Below are 10,015 nucleotides of genomic sequence, written 5' to 3' on the forward strand. Positions count from 1 at the left end.
AACACCAGATTTTCATCCCTCAGCTATTTATCGCATGTCTTTGTGCACAGTACTTAGCAAGGAGGAAATGCCCAACATTTATTGAAATGAATTTCTTCACTCTGGTGAGAGAGGCAGCCCAGGTACTGAGGGAAAAAGTGTGCAGTTTTTTCTCACTCTGAGATTTGGATCTTGATGATTGCTGTCACGGACGTTAGTTCACTAAAGGAAATATCAACCATATAAGCACAATTTCACAGTGCCTATTTATTTAAAAAATTATATTGAAATCCACATAGTTTCAAAAAGACACTTTGAAAGTCTGGTAAAAACACCCCACCTGTAACGAAGGCAGATTATATCACTACTTCCCAGAACTAACTGTTAAAAAGTGAAAACACTTATCAAAATCCAGAAGAAACAAATAGGAAAAATACGAACTTTTAAATTTTATATTCTGGAGCTTTTGTTGGATTTCTGTTCCACAAGCTTCCTCCTGAATCAGCTTCCAAAACTCTTCAAAGGGGCTCATGTTCTTCAAGGGTCCACATTTGGCCAACTCCCTTGGCAACTCTGTAATCTTATTTTCAGAGAGAACAATAATTGTATTTCAATGATATTTTAGTGACAAATTATTATAAGTCAGCAGATAATTAGGAATTTAAAATCCCACTTCTAAGCATCGAGAGTATTAATATGTGGATACCTTACAGGTATCTAATAAGGAAAGTGTTATTTTCAACAGTAATTGACCCCAAAAGAGTAATACCTTTGAAAGTCTCTGTCCTTAAATTCCAGGTGTTCATCTGTATTTAAAACTTAAAGGGGGGCAGCTGGTTTGGGTTGGGGCCGTCCCGCATCTAAGGCAGGAAGATGGTGGCCGCAAAGAAGACGAAAAAGTTGCTGGAGTCGATCAACTCCAGGCTCCAGCTTGTTATGAAAAGGGGAAAGTACGTGCTGGGGTACAAGCCGACTCTGAAAATGATCAGACATGGCAGAGCGAAACTGGTCCTCCTCGCCAGCAACTGCCCAGCCTTGAGGAAACCTGAAAGAGAAATACTATGCCATGTTGGCCAAAACTGGTGTCCATCACTACAGTGGCAACAATATTGAGTTGGGCACAGCGTGTGGGAAATACTACAGAGTATGCACACTGGCTGTCATTGATCCAGGTGATTCTGATGTCATTCGAAGCATGCCAGAACAGACTGGTGAAAAGTAAATCACGCACACTTTTTCTTTAATAAAACTGGCCACAGCTTGTTTTAAAAACAAAACAAAACAAAATTAAAGGGAACAATTTGAAGGGAAGTAAACTGGACTTTTTTTTTCTTTCTCCTCTTTCCACCCTCAATAGTAGCAGCTGGGAGTTAATGGAAGGGCACTTCTTCGGAAGATGCTGGTGGAACATAGGAGAGCATTAGGGACAAAAAGGAGAAAGAAGGGAAAGAGTAGCCTTGGGGACGGTGAGAGGAAGTAGATGAAGATAACTGTCTTTTACAATTCAACTTCTAATTTTATCTCCCTTTGACAGGGAGGCTTTAGAATTACCAGACACTATAAACCAATTGTCACTTAGAAATATGCTGCTATGGTAATAAATGATGGCACCAGGATTCTCACCTCTTCTAAATATCATTTCATCTCTTAGAGACTGGGAGGACATGTCACACTGATAAGGCCTGCTTTAGTAAGTATAACTAGATATATGGAGCAGCTTCTTTAAAAGAAGGACGACCGCCCAGAAAAACTAATTAACCCAGGGATTTTTAACTCGGGGGTGGAATTTCCCGTGTTCAGTTCAAGGAGAATAAAATCAGGAAGCACAGGGCTCTAAAAAGACTGGGTTTTTTTTTTTTTTATGATGATGCAAATGTAACTGACGTCAGCACAAATCAGACAATAATTTTTGTCCAATTTCCAAAGCAATTCCTCACTATGTGAGGTCATTCTCGGTGGCAGCTGCGGTGGCCCCCCAGCTAGGGTCCCTCCCTCCCTGGGCAGGAAGAACTTGCATCCACCACGGCTGTGCCTTGGGCTGTGCTCAGAACAGAATGGCGCTGAAATGAAAGGGACGTCTGTCGTGCCAGTCCTCACGGGTGCCTGCGAGGGTACGGAAAGCAGACCCTCAGGAAGTGTAGGGGTTTGGGGGGACATGATGTTGGGGGTGTCCCCTCCTGTCCAGCTTTCCGCGTTTCACATGTCCCTGAGGGGCTGACAGGGCCTGGCATTGCTCCCACCTACCCAGGGCAGAGGGGCTGCGGGGTCCGGGCCCCCCAATTCCTGGGTCGTTATGATGATGAAGCATGTTTGAGAGGGGACACACAGAACGCTGCGGCAGCGGGAACGCCTGTCCAGGGTTTCTCAGCCCGCTCCCAGCTCGCCCTAAGTCCTACTGGGGAAGCACCAGAGCGCGGGGTACGTGCGCGCGGGGGGCACTCGGGGAGTGAGCAGGGCGCACGCGCGTGTAATGGGTGCAAGTCCGGGCGCGATGCGCGGCGTGGGGCGCTGCGGGTGGTGCCGGAGCAGTAGCGCTGCGCAAGGTGGCGCCGCGTGGGGTGCACGCAGGGGTGCGGTGAAAGGCGGGTACTTGTGGTGCTGGATGCGGGGCGGGGCGGGGCAGGGCGCGGAGGGGATTGGTGCAGGCGGGGGAGCGCTGCAGGGCTGGCGCTGCATGGGGTGCCTAGAGGAGCGGTGCAGGGGGGGCGGCTGTGCGCGGGGCGGCGCTGAGCGGCGTGCATGCAGGGGGCCGTGAGGCGGGCTTGTGTGAGGTGCTTGGGGTGCCTGGGGGGGCGGTGCAGGGGGACGGCTGTGCGCGGGGTGGCGCCGCGTGGGGTGCATGGGGGGGCGGTGAGGTGAGGGTGTTCGCGGAGCGCGGGGTGCACGCGGGGCGCCTGGCGGGGCGCGCGGGGTGGGGGGTCGCGGGGGCTCCTGTTCACCCCAGGAGCAAGCTGCAGGGCAGGGAAAAAAAGTTGCGGTCAGCCTGTGGTTCAGTAGCGGGGAGACAAAGGCGACAACAAATGACAAGTAAACATCCAGCCACAGGAAGCCATTAAGGAGAGTGGGCGCTAATGAGCGCGCAGCGGGGACCCGCCGAGGAAACGCCGCGGGCCCCCGACCCGCCCGGAGCCCCGCTGGCAGGCCGTAAACCTGCTGTGCTCTTCTGTCCCCCTTTCCAGTTGTGCCATTAGAAGCCGCAATTACTGGCATCCCAATAAGAAGACTCCAGGGGTAAAAAGAGAAAATTGGGATTCTGTGATTTCGCACATTCTCACGTCTTCCCTTAACTAGCCGCGTGTGAACACGAAGATGTGAGTACGAAGCCACTTCCCGAGGAGTCCTGTGAAACAGTTTCTCGTAAAAATCAACTCCAATGCATAACCAAATGTTCCTTTGTGCTCCCTTAAATTTTAAACTATTAAGAAATTTGTTTTCAAGTAGCGGTGGTTTGTCAAGCAAGGGTTCATGACCTCGCTGTGACTTGGTGTCTGAACTATTTAAGATACTTATAGCTGGCTTTAATTTTTGGAGCGACAGTTCTTTCTCCGGTTGGCTGGATCGGGATTTCACAAATACCCAGGGGCAGGTGGTGCGGTTCGCGCGCGCGGACCCCGAACATCCTCCGCGGACGCCCGGCCCGCGGCCACCCCCTCGGTCTAGGCCCCGGCGGCAGCGACAGCCAGAGGCCCGCCCGGCCAACCTGGTGAAGCGCGGCCGCGTCCACTCCGGGCCCGGCAAATCCACAGGTACCAGACCACGCACAGAGATGGGCTTAGGAACTTAAGGGTGCTGTGCAAAGGCACTTCCAACCGAATCGTGCCTTTTAAACTTGTTTACACTTAAACATTTGAGAAAGTGAGTGGGAAAGTGGTTTAGGGTCAATTTCATTTCAGTAAGCCTATTTTAGATGCTTGGGCGAACAAGTATTGCTAAGGATTACCCAAGACTTGGAAATTGTTTCTTTATGATTTCTTTATATGCAGTGTTTCCTTTCAGACAAAAAGAGAATATATCTGATCATAACATATCTTTATAGATAACATATGACAGTGTAAACACTGATGAAATTTAAGGAGACAAGTCAATCACTTAAATAATCCCAAAAGGAACTGTAGTGCACCGTGGCATCTCCCCACTGAGGCGGTCCTGTCTTCTACTTTGTGCCTTGCCATCTCTGAGACTTTCTTTCTTGGTGAAAATTCAAATATATTCTCATTGTTATATTTCTTGTGTTGTGCCCTGAATATCAAGTTAGAATAGCTTGATTAAGCTTTAATAATGGTATCACCCTATCCTATTGATTCTAACTGAGCTAGGAACACTTGAATTCAGAATGGAATATATGTGTTCTATATGTGTGTATATATTCTATTCATTATTTTTAGTTTCGAACCAACATTTCTGATCCTGACACTACAACTTCTCCATAAAATGAGTTGGATTAGATGGCACCTTCAGTCCCTTCTGAATCTAAAATTTTAAATTTCTTCATAATTTTTTAAAAATATCATGTTAATATATGTCCGTGTTTTTTTAAAATCGTATTGTTCAGAAGGGTTTAAAATAAAAACAACTGACTTCTGTTTCAGCCCACTCCACCCCAAGCCAGCTTCCCAGAAATTTCAACTTGACCCACTTCCGTTAGTAATTATGTTTATATAAGCCTAGTCACAAATAGAATAACCACCACCCCAGAAAAAGATTTGCAGCCTTCTGCTCGCGCTCTCTCTCTTTTTCTTTAGATGTATAGAAAGTGTGTTTACTGTTCTCCTTTCCCTTTTATTGTGAGGGAGTGACACCTCTCAGAAGAAGGGAGGCATCCAGGGAGATTTTTCCTTATGCAAACCTTGAGTGTCCTAGAAGATTTACCTTTTTCTTGAGTTGTAGCTCCCTTGCATTGATTTCCCAGAATGTGCAGCACCAGACCCACAGGGGTCTCCCCAAGACCCCTAACTTTACACCTTACTATTTTTCCAGTGCTCACAGTTGACTGAGAGTCAGCTTCAAGTCAAGGAACCATAGTGGCAATGAGAATCTAATTGCTGTGGGCAATTGTAAACCTCAGTAGTCATGAATTGTAATATCTACACACCAGGTACACCAGATTTATTCATCAAATTAGGCCCTTTCTTTCAAATCAATATTTTGGGGGAATATTTCCCCTATGAAAACAGAAATCTATAAATATAAAATTGTCTTAGAGATACTCTTAGACCATGAAAAGTTATCCAAGATTGCTTTGGCTATTTGGGGTCTTTTGTAGTTCCATACACATTTTAGGATTGTTCTATTTCTGCAAAAAATGTCTTTGGAATTTTGATAGAGACTGCATTGAATCTGTAGATTGCTTGGGGTAATGTGGCTGTTTTAGCAATATTCTTCCAATCCATGAGCATGGAATAGCTTCCCATTTATTTGTGTCTTCTTCAGTTTCTTTCATTAATGCCTCATAGTTTTCAATATACATGTCTTTCACCTCCTTAGTTAAATTTATTACTAAGTATTTTATCCTTTTTGATGAAATTGGAAATGAGATTATTTTCTTAATTTCTCTGAGAACTCATTATTAGTGTATAGGAATCCAACAGATTTTTGTGCATTGATTTTGTCTCCTGCAACTTTACTGAATTCTTTTATTAGTCCTAAGAGTCTTTTGGTGACGTTTTTAGGTTTTCTCTATATAATATTATGTCATCTCCAGATAGTGACAGTTTTATTTCCTCCTTCCCAATTTGGATGCCTCTTATTTCTTCTTCTTGCCTCATTGCTCTGGCTAGGATTTCTAATATGGTGTTGAATAAAAATGGCACGAGTTGGCATCCTTGTCTTCTTCCAGATCTTAGAGAAAAAGCCTTCAACTCTTCATAGAGTATGATTTGGCTGTGGCTTGTCCTAGAAAGCTTTTATTATATTGAGAAATGTCCCTTCTATACCCACTTGTTCAGAGTTTTTATCATAAATGGATGTTCAGTTTTTGTCAAATGCTGTTTTTGCATCTTTTGAGATGCTCATGTGATTTTTATCCTTTACTTTGTTAATGCAGTGTATCACATTGATTGATGTGCAGATGGTGAACCATCCTTGCATCCCTGGGAGAAATGCCACTTGATTACAGGGTATGATCCTTCAAATGTATTGTTGAAATTAATTTGCTAATACTTTATTGAGGATTTTTGCATATATTTTCATCAGAGATATTGGCGTGTAAGTTTCTTTCCTTGTGGCCTCCTTGTCTGGTGTTGATATCAAAAGGTAATGCTGGCCTGGTAAAATTAGTTCGGAAGAGTTTTCTAGTTTTCAGAAGAGTTTGAGAAGGATTGGTATTAATTCTTCTTTGAAAATTTGGTAGAAATCACCAGTGAAGCCATCTGGTCCTGGATTTTGTTGGGAGGTTTTTGTTGTTGTTGTTGTTTGTTTTTAAGATTTTATTTATTTATTTGACAGAGAGAGACACACAGCAAGAGAGGGAACACAAGCAGGGGGAGTGGGAGAGGGAGAAGCAGGCTTCCCACGGAGCAGGGAGCCCGATGGGGGGCTCGATCCCAGGACCCTGGGATCATGACCTGAGCCGAAGGCAGACGCTTATCAACTGAGCCACCCAGGTGCCCCTGGGAGGTTTTTGAGTAATGATTCGATCTTCTTACTAGTAATCAATGTGTTCAGATTTTCTGTCTTATCATGATTCAGTCTCAGTAGTTTGTATGTTTCCAGGAATTCATCCATTTCTTCTAGGTTAACCAATTTATTGGAGTATAATTGTTCATAGTAGCCTCTTGTGATCCTTTGTGTTTCAGTGTAACTTCTCTTTCATTTCTAATTTTACTTATTTGAGTCCTCTCTCAAATAAATAAATTTATTTATATTTTTTGCCAATTTTGTTTCTCTTTTCAAAGAACCAGCTCTTCATCTCATTGATCTTTTCTACATGTTCATTTTTTACTTGTGCGAGAACCATGTTTTTAACTTTTTGAAAATTATACTTGAAAGGCTTAGTAAACATTAATTGCTGCTCATTTATATCCAAGATAAATATGGATTGCAGTATTCTTTGTGATGCAAATATTTATGGAAATAATAAAGTGAAATAATGTAGCTAACAACTAGAAAAATTAAAATTACTTATTTTGTATTTGTATAATATTTAATAAAAGACACTCAAAAATATTTAGTGAGGGAATAAGGAAAGTGCTTGCATTTCCACTCTCTCATGTGTTCAACGTAATTATGATAATTTAAAAATATTTAAAGATCCTTATTTAGAAAATGTACTGGTAGGGGAGCCTGGGTGACTCAGCCATTTAAGTGTCTGACTCTTGGTTTTGGCTCAGGTCATGATCTCAGGGTCATTAGATCGAGCCCAGCATCGGGCTCCATGCTCAGGGAGTCTGCTTGAGATTCTTTCCCTCTGCCCCACCCCCTACTCACACGTGTGTTCTCTCCATCTCTCTAAAAGAAATAAATAAATCTTTTAAAAAATGTACTGGTACAAGTAAATAGAGGAATAAAACTGGGGGAAAAGAATCTCCTACTTTTCAGTTGAAACACTTAAAAAATAAGCAGCATGATATATGAAAAGGACATGAGTTTTGGAGTCCATCTAACTTGGGCTCAGATCAGCACGCAGCTTTGGGCAAGTTGCTTAACCCCTCAAACCCTCAGTTTTTCCAGTGGAAACTGGACTTAGTGAAAATAGCTTCCTCCCAAGATTGTTCTGATGGCAAAAGCCGCTGTCTGTGATGTGCCTGGAGCAGTCTGGCACACAGTGAGGCATCATTTAAGGTTGTACAGTCATGTCTTCGGTTTCTTCTCTTGACCATAATGTCTTCATTTTTGCATCTATTGCCTTCTAGAGAGGTTGACACTCTGATTTCAGACTTCTGCACTCCAGAGCTGTGAAGGAATACATTCTGTCGACCACTCCATTTGTGGTCACTTACTGTGAGCCTCGGAGCCAATTCAGTGAGCTGTAGGATGCATGCGGTGCTTCTCCCTCCAATGTTGTGTGAACTCCACTGTTTATCAGTCTAGAGTCCCAGAGAGCCATGCACCTGGGGTTCCATCAGCTGACTATGGGATCATCTTTACTTCCACTAAAAGATCACGTATATATCTCTGTTTTTGTACCCTTCACATTTTAGAGATTATGCGGCTAATGTGCCTCTGCCCCTTCCTGGGCTGAGCTCCTGACACCAAACTTCCACAGCTCAACTCCCAGCCCTGGTGTTCTACTTTCATTACTTAACTCAGCAACTATGTATTGAACATGTTTTGACCAGTCAAACCCTGGTCTGTGCTCTGGTCAATTTACTAGAACCTTGCAAAGTGGATATTTCTTTATTTGGGGGAGAAGACAGACACACAGCTAAGAAACGAGGTCGGATGTCGTGGGGAGCCCATCTAGGCTCGCAGGACTGCTGCTGCGTGGGGCGGTCTCCCGCAGTAACCGTGGACAGCTGTACTTGACGCACGTGTCGCTGATTTCGGTACTTTTAATTTTGTAATTCTGTTGTGTGTGCCTTTCTATGTAATGCAAGTTTTATACAGTTATTAAAGTTACATTATTACATCTTATTAACTACCTTGATCCAGCTAATTTCCATTCAGTAAATTTTCATTGATTGTTTATGTGCCAGCCCATGTCAGGGATTTTTAGTTTGGCTCCTTTGATAGTAAAATAGTAATAACTCAAGTGACTATAATTTAAATTTACTAGTGGAGCTGAATGTTTTTATGCAGAAATCCATTATTGCTGTTCCCTCCTATCTGATTCTTGTCCAGGCTCCACCCTGTGCCATCTGGAAAGAGGATGTAAAACATGCCCTCTGAAAAGCTTAATCTAATCCGTAAACATAAGGGCTGTTGTTGTGTGGAACTGTCAGTACTCGTTGAGTATTTGTTTAGCAAAGTATTCGTTATGTATTCATTAATAGCAATCCATATACATTCTGGATGCAAACTTTCATCATGTTTCCACATTTATTGTTTTTGGATTTCATTGTCTTATAACACGAAGTTTTATTTCATTGTATATAAAGGTTTTTACAGTGTTTCTGGGTTAAACCTAACTGCTGTGTCTCTGATTTTATCATTTATGCCCAAGAGGCAAAAATTAACTTCTCCTCCATCACCGAGATGAACAAATTGCTCTGGTAAGAAACAGTGTACCGTTCACTGTTCGCCCACCTGTAGCTGGGGGAGGCTGTAAAGCTTAAGCACATCTCTTCTCCACTGGTTTGTTTTTCTAGGCTTGTTATATATTAAACTTCCATAACTTGGGGCACCTGGGTGGCTCAGTTGGTTAAGTGGCTGACTCTTGATTTCGGCTCAGGTTATAATCTCAGGGTGGTGAGATCGAGCCCCGCATGGGACTCCGTGCTCAGTGGAAAGGCTGCTTGAAATTCTCTCTCCCTCTCCCTCTGCCCCTTCCCCCGACACACTCTCTCTCTCTCTCAAATAAATAAATAAATCTTTAAAAATAAATAAATAAATGTCCGTAATTTGGATTTCTTCCTGCAGTTGATTCCTGTGTCCTGCCTGCAACAATTCCATGGGGATCATTATAATTGTATAATACCTTACCAACCCACACTTGACTGAGAGAATGGTGAGCCTTCTTACCCAGACCAGAGAGGGGAGAGGGCGAGGAACAAGAGACAGCCCAGGCCATGAACCTGTCCAGTGACGCTGCACACCCAGGGCCTTGAACCCACTCCACGTTGTACCAAGCCCTGAGCATCTCCCGCGTCGGCCCCACAGCCCTGCTGCCTCTGGTCTTCTCCAGCCTCTGCTGACTGGTTTTCTGCAGCTGGCCACCTGTTGTGGCCTCTCTCCCGCTTTGGTGGTGGACGTGCTGCCCATCGTCCAGCCTCTACAGCTGGTCTGAGCGCGCTGGCCTCACCCTGCTTCCTGCTTTGTCAACCCTGACCACCCCATGGGGTCAGGTGGGAGGGAAGGGTGCTGCCCTCAGGGATAACAGCTCTGCTGACCCCTAAGGGCTGTTCCTGTAAGTTCCAAGGATCTCAGGTGGAATGCATTT

General features: G+C 44.1%; 1 long non-coding RNA gene and 1 pseudogene across 1 annotated transcript; both read left to right on the top strand.

Annotated features, from left to right (window-relative positions):
• Positions 1–822: 822 nt before the first annotated feature.
• LOC112819582 (large ribosomal subunit protein eL30 pseudogene) lies at positions 823–1,236 on the top strand (annotated as a pseudogene).
• Positions 1,237–3,072: 1,836 nt separating this feature from the next.
• On the top strand, positions 3,073–9,317 carry LOC141372936 (uncharacterized). Its single transcript, XR_012378467.1, has 3 exons — positions 3,073–3,290; positions 6,023–6,095; positions 7,830–9,317. It is a non-coding gene; the product is annotated as an uncharacterized lncRNA (long non-coding RNA).
• Positions 9,318–10,015: the final 698 nt, after the last annotated feature.

The sequence above is a fragment of the Callorhinus ursinus genome, unplaced genomic scaffold (genome assembly GCF_003265705.2).
Source record: "Callorhinus ursinus isolate GAN/ISIS: 27379988/994484 unplaced genomic scaffold, GSC_fseal_2.0 scaffold6, whole genome shotgun sequence".
Taxonomy (NCBI): domain Eukaryota; kingdom Metazoa; phylum Chordata; class Mammalia; order Carnivora; family Otariidae; genus Callorhinus; species Callorhinus ursinus.